The sequence below is a fragment of the Xenopus tropicalis genome, chromosome 2, assembly GCF_000004195.4.
Source record: "Xenopus tropicalis strain Nigerian chromosome 2, UCB_Xtro_10.0, whole genome shotgun sequence".
Classification (NCBI taxonomy): Eukaryota; Metazoa; Chordata; class Amphibia; order Anura; family Pipidae; genus Xenopus; species Xenopus tropicalis.
In genome coordinates this window covers 59,313,440-59,330,133 of record NC_030678.2, presented here as the reverse complement: position 1 = coordinate 59,330,133, position 16,694 = coordinate 59,313,440, and positions in this window count along the sequence as shown.

Here is a 16,694-nt window from a genome sequence, read left to right as displayed (position 1 = left end):
TTGATGCCCATTGTGCATAGGATCACTGATGTATCTGGCATTTAGAGACCCCAAAAGGAAGCTAGTGCATACAAAGCTACCGGCATGTGCATTATGTGCCATAAGACCCCCTAACAGTACGGAGACCCTAGAAAACTATATATTTTCCGAAAGTACACATTCTGACAAAACAAAAATGGGGTCTACTTAACAGTTTGATGCCCTATATGCATAGATTTACCTATGTGGCATACAGGGGCACCCAAATAAAAATAGTGCATATGAATTTTCATATAAGACGCTTCGGCTCTTGCAGTTTTTGCACCCGGTATGTGTATTATGTGCCACAAGACCCCCTAACAGTATGGAGACCCTCCAAAAGTACACATTCTGACAAAACAAAAATGGGTAAATAAAACTTTCTACTGCAAACTACCAAACTACAAAGCTATGCTAAACAGAACGGTTTTTGTGATTATGTACCCCCACATTTTGTAATGTATCAACATAAAACATTCTATATATTGTGAACCAGTAACAGGAAAACAGGTTGAAGGGAGATATATTTCCCCTAGGTTCATCTCCCACTCCCTTATGTATAGCGGTTCTGAGTGGGTTAATTCCCCAAGGGAGTCTTACATGGGGAATAATTAGCAGGCTAGATATGCCTGCAGTCAGAGAGTGTGGGGCTGAGACAACTGAAATCAGCGTCAGAGGGTCTGTGCCTGCGTGGAACAGCTTGAAGTGCTGCTGGGATTTTCCCCCAAAGGTACTGTGACTCTGGGGAGTTGTGTTTTTGGTTTAGCCGGTAATCCCAGTAGGGGACCGGTAATAGAGAGGGAAGCACCCCATGTATTAGTTAGAGCCCAAGTGTGGCAAGGGTTTTGTTTACTTTTGTTTTGCTTATGCTCCTGCTGGATACCAGAGTCAGTCACTGTACATAATAAAATGGACTGTATTCACCTAAAGGACTGTCTGTATGTCTGATCTCGCTTACAATATGAACGCCAGGGGTCTACTGAACAGTTTGATGCCCTATATGCATAGATTTACCAAACTATGTGGGGTACAGAGGAAGCCAAATTGAAATACAGCAGACAAAATGTCCATGGGCAAAGACAAGTAACAAAGTGAAATGCAATAAAATTGCTAAAATAAAAAAAAACACTAAAATCAATGTTTTTTTTTTCTTGCCTAGTAATATATGCGGTCAGAATAACAGTTTGAGTATTTTGGCTTGGCCAAATAAGTTTTACAGACAAAGTCAAGCGAACAACAACTATGCATTACTGAAAATGCAATAAATTGGCTAAAAATGCAATAAAATACCTAAAAATGCACCAAAAACACAGAAAATAAAACACCAAAATAATATACAAAAGGTATTGCACAGTACGGTTAACGAATACGCTATCTACAATGGCAATAAAACATTTTTTTCAGGCAAGAAAAAAAACGATGCAATAAAAAAAAAATACAAAATTGTGTAAGTGTGTGTGTGTACACTAGGCAAAATGTGTTTTGTGTGCATGTGTGTGTATGTGTGTGTGTGCAAGTAAGTGTGAGTGGTGTAAGTGCTGTGAATATGTGTAAGTATAAGTGTGTATTAGTGTAATACATGTGTGATTATGTGTTGGTCTGTATGTCTGGCACTTACCTGGGGTCAGGAAGCTGGAGATCACAGGCGAGACATCAGGGACAGCAGCTTCAGTCAGGTCCAGTGAGTGTGCAGTGCAGAAAGGGGTGGGGAGCGGAGGAAGGGAGAGAGAGAGAGAGCAGGGAAAGCCAGACACGTAGAATACACATGTCTGGTGAAAAGCCGCTCCTCCGCTCCCAAATCCGGAAGTGCAGCAGGATGTAGAATCTACGTCCTGTGGCACTTAAAGGGTTAAGTTATCATTGTTGATACCATATTTTTTTTGTTGACCCTCTTCTCCACTTACAGAGCTAGTTTACTGTTTTTCGTTGAAATAAATATTTAAAAACATATACCCCACTGATGCCTCAATTAATGTAATTTTATTGGTATTTATTTTGATTATTGAAACTTAGCAGTAGCTGCTGCATTTCCCACCCTAGGCTTATACTTGAGTCAATACGTTTTTCCAGTTTTCTTAGGTAAAATTAGGTACCTTGGCTTATATTCGGATCAGCTTATACTTGAGTATATACGGTATCTTAGTTTTTAGTACTGTTGGTAAGCTAGGAACTGACATCATATACTCTAACTACAGTACCACCTCTCTCAACTATTGTAACTAGAATGTACATGTAACAAAAATTATATAGAGATACAACAAAGGGGCACATCCAATTCAGATATTTTGAATAAATATTTACCTACTTACCAGTAATACCTTCTTCTACAAAGAGATCCCAATGGCTTCTGAACAGAAAATGTTCAACGCATTCAGAGCAAGGTTATTACTGACTCACAGCATTTTTTGTCCTTCGTGTCCTTATCTACTTCCTCCTTTTTGCTGTACCTTACCAAATAGAGAAATATCAGTCCACTTGGTGCTGTGTTATTGTTTACAACAAAAAAAACACACTTTTTCTGGTGAATATATTTTTCTACACACTGCAGCTTTCAGTGTTCCTAGATATCTATCCTGAATGATGGTGTGAGCAGCGGTGCAATAGAAAGTTATTCCACGATGATTAATTAACCAGTGAGGCATTTTTTCTCGAAATATATTTATACTAATTTGTACTTCTCCTTTTCATCTGATTAACAAAGTTATGAAATATCCTTCCTATAGTTTGTGCAAATTTGTATATTTATTCTTGTGCTTTGGTCCACAGCTAGCTAAAGACATACTTTCTTCACATTTTACAAATTTTTGTTACTAAAATGTTGTTGTCTCTTTTTTATCCCTCTCACAGAAATCTTTTGGCCCCATACAGTTTATTAAAACCCTTTACTAAACATTGAGATACCAGCATGTGGCCCCAAAAATCTTAGGCAATATTCCCTTTATGAGTAACCACCAACTTACAAGACAACAGCACAGTCATTTCATAATGGTGTAAAAGTGACCCTGTAATATTTCCAAGGGTATCCAGGGTAGCAACTAAGCTAAACCTTACCCTAATTGGCCTCAGGAGTCATACAGTTCACTTTAAAAAATGTTACAGATGTATAGAAAGAATGGGGTAACAGCCCGCTATTGTTCCAGGGGTATAAGAGTTTAACACTTGTCTGAACTAGTTATATAGAAACATCAGGCAGCAGCCTGATCCAGGGCACCTACTCATCCCCACTCAGGTAAAAGATATGTTATAAAACATGGAATGACTTGTGAAACACCTATGGTGATATACAACTGGTTGCTCAACATTGGACAGAAGCACATAGTGTTGCCACCTTTAGGTGTATTTTCCCTAGAGCATGTCTCTAATTGAGCAAAAGGAGGGGACCAAGATAACAATTTGTTAAAGAGAATGGCCTTTTCGATCCACGAACTGGACTGCTTGGCACTGAAAGGGTTAAATGGACAGCTGGTCCATTTCCTCTTTAAAAAAAAATACCGTTTCTCCCCAATTGGGAGGTGTTTTATGTCTAGTATTTAATAAATACTCTTGTAACAAGTTTACACAAAAACAAAAAAATGCCTGGGTGCAGTCCATCAAAACTACAAGCACACAACCTCAAACAAGGGAACCGCTAACACAGGACTTAAGTTAAATAAAAAGATTATTTATTGAAACGAGGGACTGATGTTTCATCTGTATCACCAGCCTTATATATATATATATGAATTTTAGCGATTCAAGGTAATCGGATTGCACACACGCTTGCAAAGACTATTCCACACTGTTTTAAACACAAATCATAAAAAAGTACCATAAGGACTATGATATTAAAACACAAAATACATTTGTAAATAATGGTACATTGACTTCAGTAAACAACAACTTTGGATCCAAAATATATTATACAGTGAGGGACAGAAGTAGTAGCCCCCAAAATACATTAAATAAAGTGTAGTGGCACCACAAATGCAGTAAAAGCAGTGGGAACTTTAACCACAACTACATTAAATACAGTGAGAAGCAATGATTTGACACCCCAGACCACCTTACCCACCCAAAAAGCAGGTTTTTGGAAGGCTGAAGAAGCTTTCAGCATTGTAGAGATTTAGAAATCATTTGCATTGCTAAATATGCTCACTTGCCCTAGTGGTAGACATTAGAATACCACCCAAGCAGAAGAAACTAAAGTGCGATAAATTTTATCGCATGTTTTTTTGCGTTAAAATAGACGCGACAATTAGCGCGCGATTCACAACAGTATCACCGCGTGCGTTAAGTTGCATACCGCATGCGTTAAATTTCGCGCTACCGCATGCGTTAATTTTAACGCATGCGTTAATTTTGTGTCATTGAGCCTGCGGCCACACACAGTGAGCATCATGCCTGGGGTTTCTGATCTGCTACCTGGGGAGAGGCGCTACATTATGAGCTTTTTCCTGCGCTCAGGATATGATAGTCTGCCGCTGGGGCCCATAGGGGTCCATGAGAGGAAGAGGGCAATCCTGCACGACCTCAAAGACGGGTTGCGCGCCAGGTTTGCCCTTGAAGTGGATCTCCGCATGCTCCCGTGGTTATGGTCGGACCTGAAGCGCAGGAATTCAGATCTGATCGCTGAAATAGCAGAAGGTAATTATTAGTGGTGCTTGCGAAGCAAAGCATCACTACTATTATCTCACAGGCTTATTATTATTATTTTTATTCTTCCGTACAAAAGTTCGGCACGGAACTTGCCCCGCACCGTTTGTCGTAGACCCATGAGTGAGGTGTCAAATCGTGCGGCCTATTCGGGAATGGGGTGCTATGTCTTTTCTAAGGGGTTGGCGGTTAATTGCCCCTGCAGGGGGCAATTAACTGGCCCAAAAATCCCATAGACTTAACATTGAGGCCAACTTTGACGGATTGTAGCGCAGAGAGGGAATTTTTTCCAAACGTGAAATTTACCACATTTGAAGAGGTTTGCAACCTGTGTCAGAAGATACCCCGCACAAGGGTATAAGTTTTACCCCCGGGGCAAGAGAGGTCCCCAAATTTGCCCCATTGACTTATAATGGGGATTTTGGCAAATAACTAGTTTGTCGTAGACCCATGAATGAGGTGTCAAACCGTGCGGCCTATTCGGGAATGGGATGCTATGACTTTTCTGAGGTGTGGACGGTTAATTGCCCCCCGCAGGGGGCAATTAACCGGGCCAAAAATCCCATTGACTTAACATTGAGGCCAACTTTGACGGATTGTAGCGCAGAGAGTGAATTTTTTAGAAATGTGAAATTTACCACATTTGAAGAGGTTTGCAACCTGTGTCAGAAGATACCCCGCACAAGGGTATAAGTTTAACCCCCGGGGCAAGAGAGATCCCCAAATTTGCCCCATTGACTTATAATGGGGATTTTGGCAAATAACTAGTTTGTCGTAGACCCATGAATGAGGTGTCAAACTGTACGGCTTATTCGGGAATGGGGTGCTATACCTTTTCTGAGGGGTGGGGGGTTAATAGCCCCAGCAGGGGGCAATTAACCACCGTTTGTTGTAGACCCATGAATGAGGTGTCAAACCGTGCGGCTTATTCGGGAATGGGGTGCTATGCCTTTTCTGAGGGGTTGGAGGTTAATTGCCCCAGCAGGGGGCAATTAACCACCGTTTGTTGTAGACCCATGAATGAGGTGTCAAACCATGCGGCTTAATCAGGAATGGGGTGCTGTGACTTTTGTGAGGGGTGGGCAGTTAATTGCCCCAGAAGGGGGCAATTAACCACAGTTTGTCGTAGACCCATGATTGAGGTGTCAAACCATGCGGCTTATTCGGGATTGGGGTGCTATGACTTTTCTGAGGGGTTGGGGGTTAATTGCCCCAGCAGGGGGCAATTAACCACCGTTTGTCGTAGACCCATGAATGAGGTGTCAAACCGTGCGGCTTATTCGGGAATGGGGTGCTATGCCTTTTCTGAGGGGTGGCCAGTTAATTGCCCCAGCAGGGGGCAATTAACCACCGTTTGTCGTAGACCCATGAATGAGGTGTCAAACCATGCAGCTTATTTGGGAATGGGGTGCTATGCCTTTTCTGAGGGGTTGGAGGTTAATTGCCCCAGCAGGGGGCAATTAACCACCGTTTGTCATAGACCCATGAATGAGGTGTCAAACTGTGCACCTTATTCGGGAATGGGGTGCTATGCCTTTTCTGAGGGGTTGGAGGTTAATTGCCCCAGCAGGGGGCAATTAACCACCGTTTGTCGTAGACCCATGAATGAGGTGTCAAACCGTGCGGCTTATTCGGGAATGGGGTACTATGACTTTTCTGAGGGGTGGGCGGTTAAATGCCCCAGCAGGGGCAATTGTCACAGAGAACTGAAGGAAACATTGTAATATTGGGGCACGAGTTTTGCCACGGCAAGCACCACTCACATTTTCTTCAGGAAATGTACCTCTCTAGTTGTACTTTATTATGCTTTTACAGAATACGTTCAGTAAAAGATTTAGCAAGTAATTTGAACTAAAAATACAAATGTAAGAAATGTCAGGGAGGACGAAAGTTCCAGTGAGGAACTGAAACGTTGGTCACAATAAACCTCTGAATATTATTTCACATCTTCGTGAAAATCCTGTGTGTGCCGTCACCCCATGCCTGTCTAGATTTTGATTTGCACAGGCCCCCAGGTATTATTGTTCCTTATGGTGTGCAGCTTCCCAGCACTTCATATTGTATATATATATATATATATATATATATATATATATATATATATATACAATAAGTTCAAGAATGGACAGCACACACTTTAAAGTGCAAAAGGTATATTAAAAGATCAAATTCATACTGTACACAAAATGCGACGTTTCGAGCCCGGCCGGGCTCTTCCTCAAGGCATGTGGGCAGTAATTGCAATAGCAATAGCATTTTAAAATATTTTATTGTTGAGATTAAAGTTTTACTTTAGTTTTACTTTAGTTTTCTACTTTTGAACTGGTTAATGTCTAATTATTTTGCCTTCCTTTATATGGTATTCTATACTTTCATGTAGTTTCCCCTACACTCTTACATTTATCAGTAACAGCATCAATATGCTATATGGTTTAAATTTTTGCAAATATTCTGCCAACAATTTTGTCTTTAGCAAAATGTTTTGTTGCCAGAATAATTGCAATATTATATTTGTTCCTGTTTAATAAAGTGCCCATAACATATTTGCCATTTATTCTGTGTCTAAAATCTCCCACTTAATTTAAGCCACTATAGCAAACGGACCCCTAAGTATTTGGCTAAATATTCTTAAATGACCCCCCCTATTTTATTATCTCTAGCACTTCTTTTTTTTTTGTTACTTATATTTTTATAGTTTTTTTTTTTTTGCAAATAAACATTTATACAGCATCTCTCTAGCACTTTGTGCTCTCCCAGGGCAAATGCTCAAAATGTCGCCAGTTTTATGCCGCCGCGTGCCCCAAGTCGCGTAATGTCGCGACAATTAGCACACACGCAAAAGCTATCGCACTTGCGATAATTAGAGTTCATGCGAAAAATACCGTGCTGCGCGTGTGTTATTTAACGCGCGTAGAGTTTTCGCGACTAAAATATCGCGCGTAAATTAGCGCAAGTGGGCTTATAGTGAATCGTGCGTTAAGTCACGAAAATTTAGACGCGATAACATTTTTAGGCACGCTATAAATAGTGCACGTTTTAACGCACTTTAGTGAATCAGCCCTAATGTATTATGTGACTAGGGTTGTATTATTTTCATGGTTTATTTGACATTTATCCAATAAGATATTAGCTTTTTTAGGTCTTCTCCTGCTACCATTTTTTAATGAGGATTATTTACTAATTATCCAAGGATAATTAGTAAAGAATGGTTGTTATTATTACAGATGCACTTTGATGCATCTATGTGCATGTACTGCATAATTTCCTGGGCATTCCATCATTCCTAGTGTGCTGTGCTGGTCTCTTGACCTCAGGGTGCCTTTAAAATTACAGCTATTTCCTGTAGAAGTTGGTGTCAGTCACTTCCTAAACACACCCACTTTTTCTAATCAACCATGATATGACTTCTGATTGGTATTTGATTTCTGGGCTGTCCACACATTTAGCCTGTTTCTCAGATTTGATTGTTACCTGCTTGCCTTGTCTCTCGACATTTTCCTTTACTAACCTTTGCCTACCTGTGCTGACTTTATGACCTGTGTTGTGGCTGTGTTGTGCAGTCCACTAGCCTTGCTCAAGAGACAGAATGTAAGCTCATGATCTTATATCTAGGTTGAGGTACTAGCAGAGCATTACAGTTAGTTTGGGCCAATATAGACTCATCTGAGGCTGCTTAAGCTGCTACTCCAGTTGATTATATTCTAGTTAATTCATAGACAATAAGGAGGCTCCGCAATCTCATGCACCACCTTATCTGGTTGGACCTTCCATACACTTATGAACCATAAACTTTCCTGAATAGTCTTTAAGCCTGAAGAAGAGATGTAATACTATTACCTGGAAAGCTTTTAATTTTTACTTACTCAGTTAGCCAATAAAAGGTATCACCTAACCTTTTGTTCTAATCTCATTAGCTTCTTTTACATTCAAAACTGAGCTTATTCGTAAATGTTAAAAAGACTACACTGATGTTTTCAAAAATAAAAATTTGTCCTGCCTTCAAACAGATCACGATTGCCCTGTAGATCTAATTTTGTTTCTCCTTGTAGAACAACCTCTGTTTCCTCTTCTGTTCCGGAAATGCTAGCCATCAGGTAATATATATACAGGAATATTTGGTAGTCCATGGTTTAATGCATAACTCCTGCTGGAGGAGGATTCTTCTTTTGCCTTTATGAATAATTTCTCTTTTAGGGCTTGCATTAACTGGTACATTCTACATAACTACTATTAAAAACACTATTCTATCTCTCTTATTCTTGAGCTCTGTAAAAGTCTCCAAAGACCGAAAATGTTTACCAAGCTTGATCTGAGTGGGGCATATAATCTTATTAATATTTACCAGGGCAATGAGTAGAAGACTGCCTTCAATACCCAGGAGTCCCAGGACAGTTATTTTGTTTATCTTGTCAGGTTATTTATGTTTTGTAAGGCTCCTACACCTTTTTTATTGAGATTTCATTATGTATCTGCTTTGGAACAATTTACAATAAATGAACTAACGCAATATTGTCTTACGCCAAAATGAATACCACAAAATAAATCGATGGACCCTGTTTACTGAACTGTGGTACTTTAAATGCAAATTTTCTGGGGCACAAATACGTTTTCAACTATTATTGCAAATAGTGTTCTGACACTTATGTTATTCTTTCACATACTATGGCATGGATCCAGGGACATAATAATGAAAAAAGTTAATGTTTGTTATGAATGTGTAAAAATGTGTAAAACAGGTTCTTAAAATAAAATATTCTCTAACAACAGGTTCCAGTCTTTTTTTGCAGCAAACTGCTGCAAAAATGCAAACTTAATAGTGATGTACGTAATTATCTGTTACCTTCTGGGAGGCCAGACAAGATATGGGTTCCTTTTACAGCCTGATACAAAGTAGAGATAACACACTTGCTGAATTTATGGTGAGAGTGAATGCAGCACTCTCTATTTTACTAGAACAGGTTAATTAAAACTATAAAAGAACAAGTACAAATAATATAATTAACAACAAACCAATACAGTAATACAATTTATTAACCTCTGTGGTGCACCACATATAACTAAGAGCTTAGGCCTGGTTGTTGTGTACACTTTGGGGCATATTTAAGCGGTGTGAAACAAATTAGCTGGAAAAACGTCGTAAAAAAACTGTATAAAAAAAATGGAGAAGATTGCCGTCCAAACGCCATATTTTCCGCCGTTACTTTACGTAACTTCTGGTGGAAGAAAAAAAAGTAACAAAAATTACACGGGCAATGTGTGTCGAATTTTTTTGCTGTTTTTTACACAGCATAATAAATATGCCCCTTTATGTTGGTGCTCACTGATCTGCAATGCAAGGTGTGAAATCCATAAGATCCAGTACATTAGATTTATAATCCATTAATGGAAATCTATCCAGTGTTCCCAGGGATTACAGTGTCTAGTATTTAGTCCTGGTTCTCCTCTTGGGTAGAACTGGCCCACTAACTAAGCAGGGGTGACTGACTAACGGGCACTGGAACCTGGGGCTCTAACCTACTCTGATCAGAGAAGGGATCTGACTCATGAACCTTGTGGTTCTTATAAAGCAATTCCCTAAATCCCTAACTGGGCCCTAAATCTGCCCAGTGAGGGCCTATTTGAACCTAAAGGTCCTGAAGTGCCAGGAGAGTAAAATCCTTCCCTGACTGACACTTACTGGGAACCTGCAGTTGGTGCAGCCTTTTCTGCACTTTGCCAACTTTGCATCCCAGGGGGGTCTCTCTCTCGCTGCTCCCAGATCTGTGCATGCTCTCGCCTTGCCTTACTGCCTTGCCTTGCTCTTGACTCCCATCTCTCCTTGCATAGTCACATGGTATCAGCCTTACTGTTTCCGGATTGTCTAAGGCTGCCATCTGCAGGCTGCACAGTCCAAATTGGCCTGCCTGTTACAATTATTAAATCTGCTCCTAAGCATTACTTTCACTTTTAAAATCTGTTTAGACTAATATGATTTCCTCTCAGCTACTGTATTTATACACTTTTTGCTCATATAACTTCCTAAACAGCATCTTGTTGAAATTAAAAAAAAAAACTATAAAAAATAAAATAAACTAATGGATAAATATTGGGTTGACTGAAAGAAAAAAAAAAACATTTGCTCATGTGAGATTTAAGTATCAATTATGACATTAAAGGAGAATGCAAGTCAAAATGTAAAAAGCATACTGCCCAATAGTCCTCCTATTGTTTAGTAAAAACACCACACTTTTGGCTCACCTAATCAAATATTTACTCAGTCACACTTACTTCACATTTTCTAGAACAGGCAGCCATCTCTAAAAAGGTATTCTCCCTTCCTTTCCCTCCTTGCTTCATACTGCACATGTGTTTCATTCCCTCCCCCCCTCCCCTCTGCCAGATCCGCTTCTGATTGGCTGGTGGGCATGTGTAGCTCAGAACAGGAGACAGGATCAAGTTACACACATGCTCAGAGAATAGGAAGGCTGCCGCTGGCAGCCTACAGGAAGGACAGAGAGATTTCAGTGACGTCACTGTAGTCTTCACACTGCTGTAGGCTGCCAGCACCATATCTCAGAGAAGCAAGCAAGGATCTGGGAATTTAGATATGCAGTAAGTACTTACAAAGAATGCCTTTAGACTTACTTTTAATTTATATTAACCTTTCATTGTCCTTTAAAAACACAGTCTGCTATTTTGAATATGGCAATCTGCCATTATGTTGCACAGCGCACTAGATGTGTACAAGTTGTTCCAAGCTGTGCACTGGAAAAGAAATGTGAAATTAGCCCACTTAGTGTCTAATTATTAAAGGCCCATGAAAAATCAATACATCCATCAAACAACATGGATGTATTAATGAATACATTAAAGCATGCTGCTTTACCTACAAAATCATCGACCATCTGTTGTAAAGAAAGTTATTGTACTCTATACAAATTACAAACACATTAGACCCTGTAAACAAAAGTTTGCAAAAGATGGAATTATTGAATTATAATCGTTGCTGCCTAGGGCGCAACGATTGGGGGGCGCCAGGCAGGTACCTCTCCTGCCTACCCCTAGTGCTACTTTGTCATTGCCTCCGCCGCTTGTCATTAGCGGTGGAGGCAATGACCGATCTAATCGAACCGCCCCCCCCTGCACCTCCTCTTGTGCTTTGGGGCGCATGCGCCGTTCGGGGGCGGGGAGGTGGGCGGAGTTGGCCGACCGGGTTGCCTAGGGCGCCCGGTCGGCTTGGCACGCCCCTGTCCATTCCCCATAGTTAACAATTATACAAATTATTAATGAAAAAATGGTAAATTGATGTATATAAAACAGAAGAAGTTATGAATGTACTTTTTATGTTATAGGACAATGTTTTCTCTTATACCGGTTTCACTCAAGCTGTATATAAATGCAGTCCCAATTCCAGGTAAACCAGGGCCTATGGCTTGGAGAAAACAAAAACAAACAAAACAAAAATAGAGAGAACTCTACCTGTATATCGTGTAGTATATAATACACTCAGTTATCACCCTGTGGTGTAAAGATGAAAAAATTCAGATAGGTGTAGTTCCCCTTTCAGTAAGGTTCAGAAGGGTTTCGTGTGTTTCGTCTGTAGACTCATTCCTATACAGTTAGGACTATCAACAATCCTAAAGTAGCATTATTGCTTACTCACAAACCACTGTTGTCTACAGCAAAGGTTCAGATCTTTGGTGCATTTCTGTTGAAAAACAGGCAAAATTGCCCATAGTGTAAAACTGCTTTTAATTACTCCTTAATACAAGTATATTGCAATCACATTTAGTAGGTTCTAAAGGGGTTTACTTAAAAGTCCATGCAGAGTCACAGTGTTCTAAATTACTGAGCAGGAGCAGCCGGTGTTTCTCTCACCCCATAATGGCCCCACTGGACCAGAAGTGATATAATCCCCCTCGCCTGATGCATTTCACTGGGCTTACCTAGGGTTCCATATGTTTCCTTTTTAAAGTAATCAGTGCTTTCAACCAAATATTGGTAAGACCCTGGTTTACCTGGAATTGGCACTGCCCTTTGACATAGTGCTTACAGACAAAGAGGATGCATAGGATATAGGTACATATAGGAGGGCAAAAGTGCACAAAGATTAGGACGACAGTCCTTAAATTTTAACACTGAACCAGACACTGTTCTATTGCTCTAGAGAAGGTAGGATCTGACCTTCTATTTGAAGTGGTAAAGGAGTGGTCTCTGTGGAAGAATTCAGGCAAGAATTCAGGCATAAGAAGCTGCAAGGTAGAAAGGAGAGATGGCAGTGGGTGTGGATTGTGTGAAAAGATGGTGGCTCTCACAGAAGCGGAGGAGACGGCCAGAAACATACAGGGAGACGTGAAGGAATGTAAAATTCACTGGGGTTCCAAATTTTAGGCACCCCGCAGTGACTTACCTTTTACCCCAGGCTGGTGCTCTTGTTAGGAGAAAACTGCACTAGCCTGTGGTAGCTGCAAGCCAGCGATTCTCTCTCTTTTATCTTTGGGATCCCAGGGCCGATGCATGCGCAGTAGTGTAAACAAGCGCTATTGCACACTCTGCACTAGAAGAGCCAAAATTCAGATTTAAAAATGGGAATTTTGGCTCTTTAAGTTACCAGGAGCAGCTTTTTGCCACCCCTGGTAACTTGTGGAAGTGTGGAACATGTATATTATGTATTATCTACAATGCCTGGGAGCTGGGGTTTCCGGATAAGGAATTTTTTCATAATAACGGTAAACATACCATAAGTCTGCTAGAAATTCAAACATGAAATAAACCAAATAGGATTGTACAAGCTACTGTTTTAAAAAAAGAAAAAAAAAAGAATTACTTCATAAATCATCTGTGTAAAAGTACCTATGGGAAATGGCATTCCTGTAATTTTGAGCTTTCTGAATAACGGGTTTCCACTTTCCAGATACAGGTTCCCAATACTATATAACATCATGTTGCAACTGTGTGCTGGCAACAATTGTCCTCTTTGGGCACAAATAATGGTTTTCCTATATTTTGTTCAGTTGCTGGTCAACTCTAGAATGTAGATTAAAGCAAGCACCGGCACAGGGGTGCTTCTAGTAACGAGTTAGCACTACAGTGTGGGTTAGACCAAGTAATGGTGATTTTCTCCTTTGTAGATTTGCAAAATTTTTTAAGCAATACAAATCGCCATGTGCACACATTCAATAAGGTAAGCTGGCAATAATGAATATCATGTATGTGCATGATAAAACTATGTCAGGATCAACCTGTTATCCATAATGCTCAGAAAAATTAGGGTCTTTCCCTAATTTCCATACTTTAAGTCTGCTAAAAATAATTTGAACGCTAAATAAACCCAACAGGATTGTTTTGCCTCCAATAAGGATTAATTATATCATCGTTGGGATCACATACAAGGCCTTGTTTTATTATTACAGAGAAAAAAGGAAATCGTTTTTGAAAATGTGAATTATTTTATTTAGTCTATGGGAGATGGCCTTCCCACAATTCAGAGTTTTCTAACAGGTTTCTGGATAACAGATTCTATACCTGTGCAGTTCCTACAACATTTTTATTTTAGGCTTAATTAAAGGGGAAACAATACCCCCAAACAATGTAGGTCTCTATAAAAATATATTGCATAACAAGCTCATATGTAAACCCTGCTTCATCTAAATAAACCATTTTCATAAAAATGTACTTTTTTTAGTAGTATGTACTACTGGGTACTCCTAAATGGAAAATTGCCATTTTAAGAATTCAGGACTGCCCCCTGGGATCATAGGATTCACAGTGCACACAAACAAGCCAAGGCACCCATACATGTTAGGCCACATTAGCCAATGAATGGGCAGAATTCTGTCTTTTGGTGCCACACTACTTCCTGTTACAGTTAGAGCTGCATTATTTCCTGCCAGGGGATCTCTGAGGGAGCACACAGCCCATCACTAAATGGTTTATCAAGGGAATGGATGTAAAAGACATATTATAAACTTTAAGTATTCATTCCGGGGGTATAGTTTTCCTATAACTCTCAAATGCATGGAAATAAATGATTAACCTCTATCTGTAGAAGTTTGCTTGTGTTTTTGTACATTTAACACTTTAAGTGCCGCCGAACGTAGAATCTACGTTCTGTGTATAAAAGTACATAGATTCTACGTTGTGCTGCCCTTCGGGGTTTGGTTTCCTAGGGTCTCCATACTGTTATGGCACATAATACACATACCGGTTGCAAAAATTGCATCAGCCAGAGCCATATGCACTATTTTTATTTGTATGGCCCTATATGGCACATAATACACATGCTGGTAGCTTATATTGCAGCGCATGCACTTTGTATGGACTAACTTCCTTTTGGGGTCTCTAAGTACCAGATACTTTGGTGATCCTATGTACAATGGGCATCAAACTGTTCAGTGGACCCTTGGCTAGTGATGGGCGAAATGTTTCGCCAGACATGGATTTGCAGCGAATTTCCGCGTTTCGCCATTGGCGGATTGTTTCACGAAACGGATGAAAAAATTTCCCACGGAAAAATTCGCTGCGCAACAAAATAATAGCCGCGGGCAACAAAATAATAGACGCGCGACAAAATAATAGCCGCGGGCGACAAAATAATAGCCACGGGTGACAAAATAATAGCTGCTTGCGACAAAAGAATAGCCACGCAACGAAAGGATAGCCGCGGGCAACAATTTTTTTTGACGCGCGTCATTTTTGCCGTTTCGCAAATTTTCCGTCGTTTTGAGAATCTTTTGAAAGATTCGCAAATTTTTCGGCGAAGCGAAGCGGGACAGATTCGCTCATTACTACCCTTGGCATTTACATTTAGGATGTTTTGGGGTTTTTTTTTGCCACTCTGTAATTTAGAATGACATAGGAACCTGAAGAAGGGGTCACCCCAGAAAGCTTGTGCTGTTTGTCCATTTCTGCAAATAAATGATTTAAAGGCATTGCCGACAGACTGGAGTGCTTCTTCCCCTTTGCAAAGATACATAGTAACCTGATGTACATACCCTAGCTGTTGGTAGATTATATAGGGCCATAATTGCTTTGCTAAATTGGGAGATACATCCTGCTGCTTCAAGCGCTGCTTTAAAGCACTGCGAGTCCACCATGTCAAAAGCCTTTTCCACATCTAGCGAAAGTTAGTACATGATAGCTGTAAAATGTTTTAAGGTGTGTCTTGAATTAAATATTTATTATTTCTATTGGTATATGTGCAGGTATCATAAAGAAGTGCATGACCCACAGCATGGAGGGAACATTGTTTGTATGCAACAGAATGTACATTTATTGTTTAATAAAAGAGAGAACAAAGGATATTTGCAGAACTTCACTGTATTACCACAATATGGGAAGTTCTTTCAAAGTGGAATTTTAGGTGTTTTTGTGTTATTAGCAAAGTTTTGACCCTTGATTTTGTAATAATAAATATTGCGCTAACATAGAAATGATTTCTCCCAAGGATAATGCCAGTAATCCATTTCACATAATGCTATCCATACCCTTTCCATAAGTTGTTAATACTGGTAACCGTCTCTGATCACAAAAGTAATTTCATAAAGTTCATCAGCGGGCATTCTAGTGAGCGTCACTGTTAAAGGAAAAGGAAAGGCTAGTAAAGAGTTAATCTCAAGCTGCAGGCATACCTTCAGTTCTCTCAATAGTGCCCTTAAGTCTCCCCATATTGCAATCGTTCAGATGATCAGAAGCCAAACAGGAAGAAAAAAACGCTGAGCTGGGTAGAGAAGATTCCCATAATGCCTCGCTCCTGCACAGTTAATGCTTCATGTTAAAGAATGGCCTATTCTTAGCAACTTTTCAGCAACCTTCCTCTTCTGACTCTTTCCAGTTTTCAAATAGACCCCAGCAAGGAAGAAAAACTATTTCTCTTTGAGGCTACAATTTTATTGTTTTTATTACTTTTCTTTCTATTTAGGCCCTCCTCTATTTCTGTCTCTTTCAAACCACTGTATGGTTGCTAGGTTATATTGGACTCTAGCAACCAGATAGCTGCTGAAATTCCGAACTAAAGAGCTGCTACTAATTTAAAAACTGTAAACAATAAAAAAAATTAAGACAAA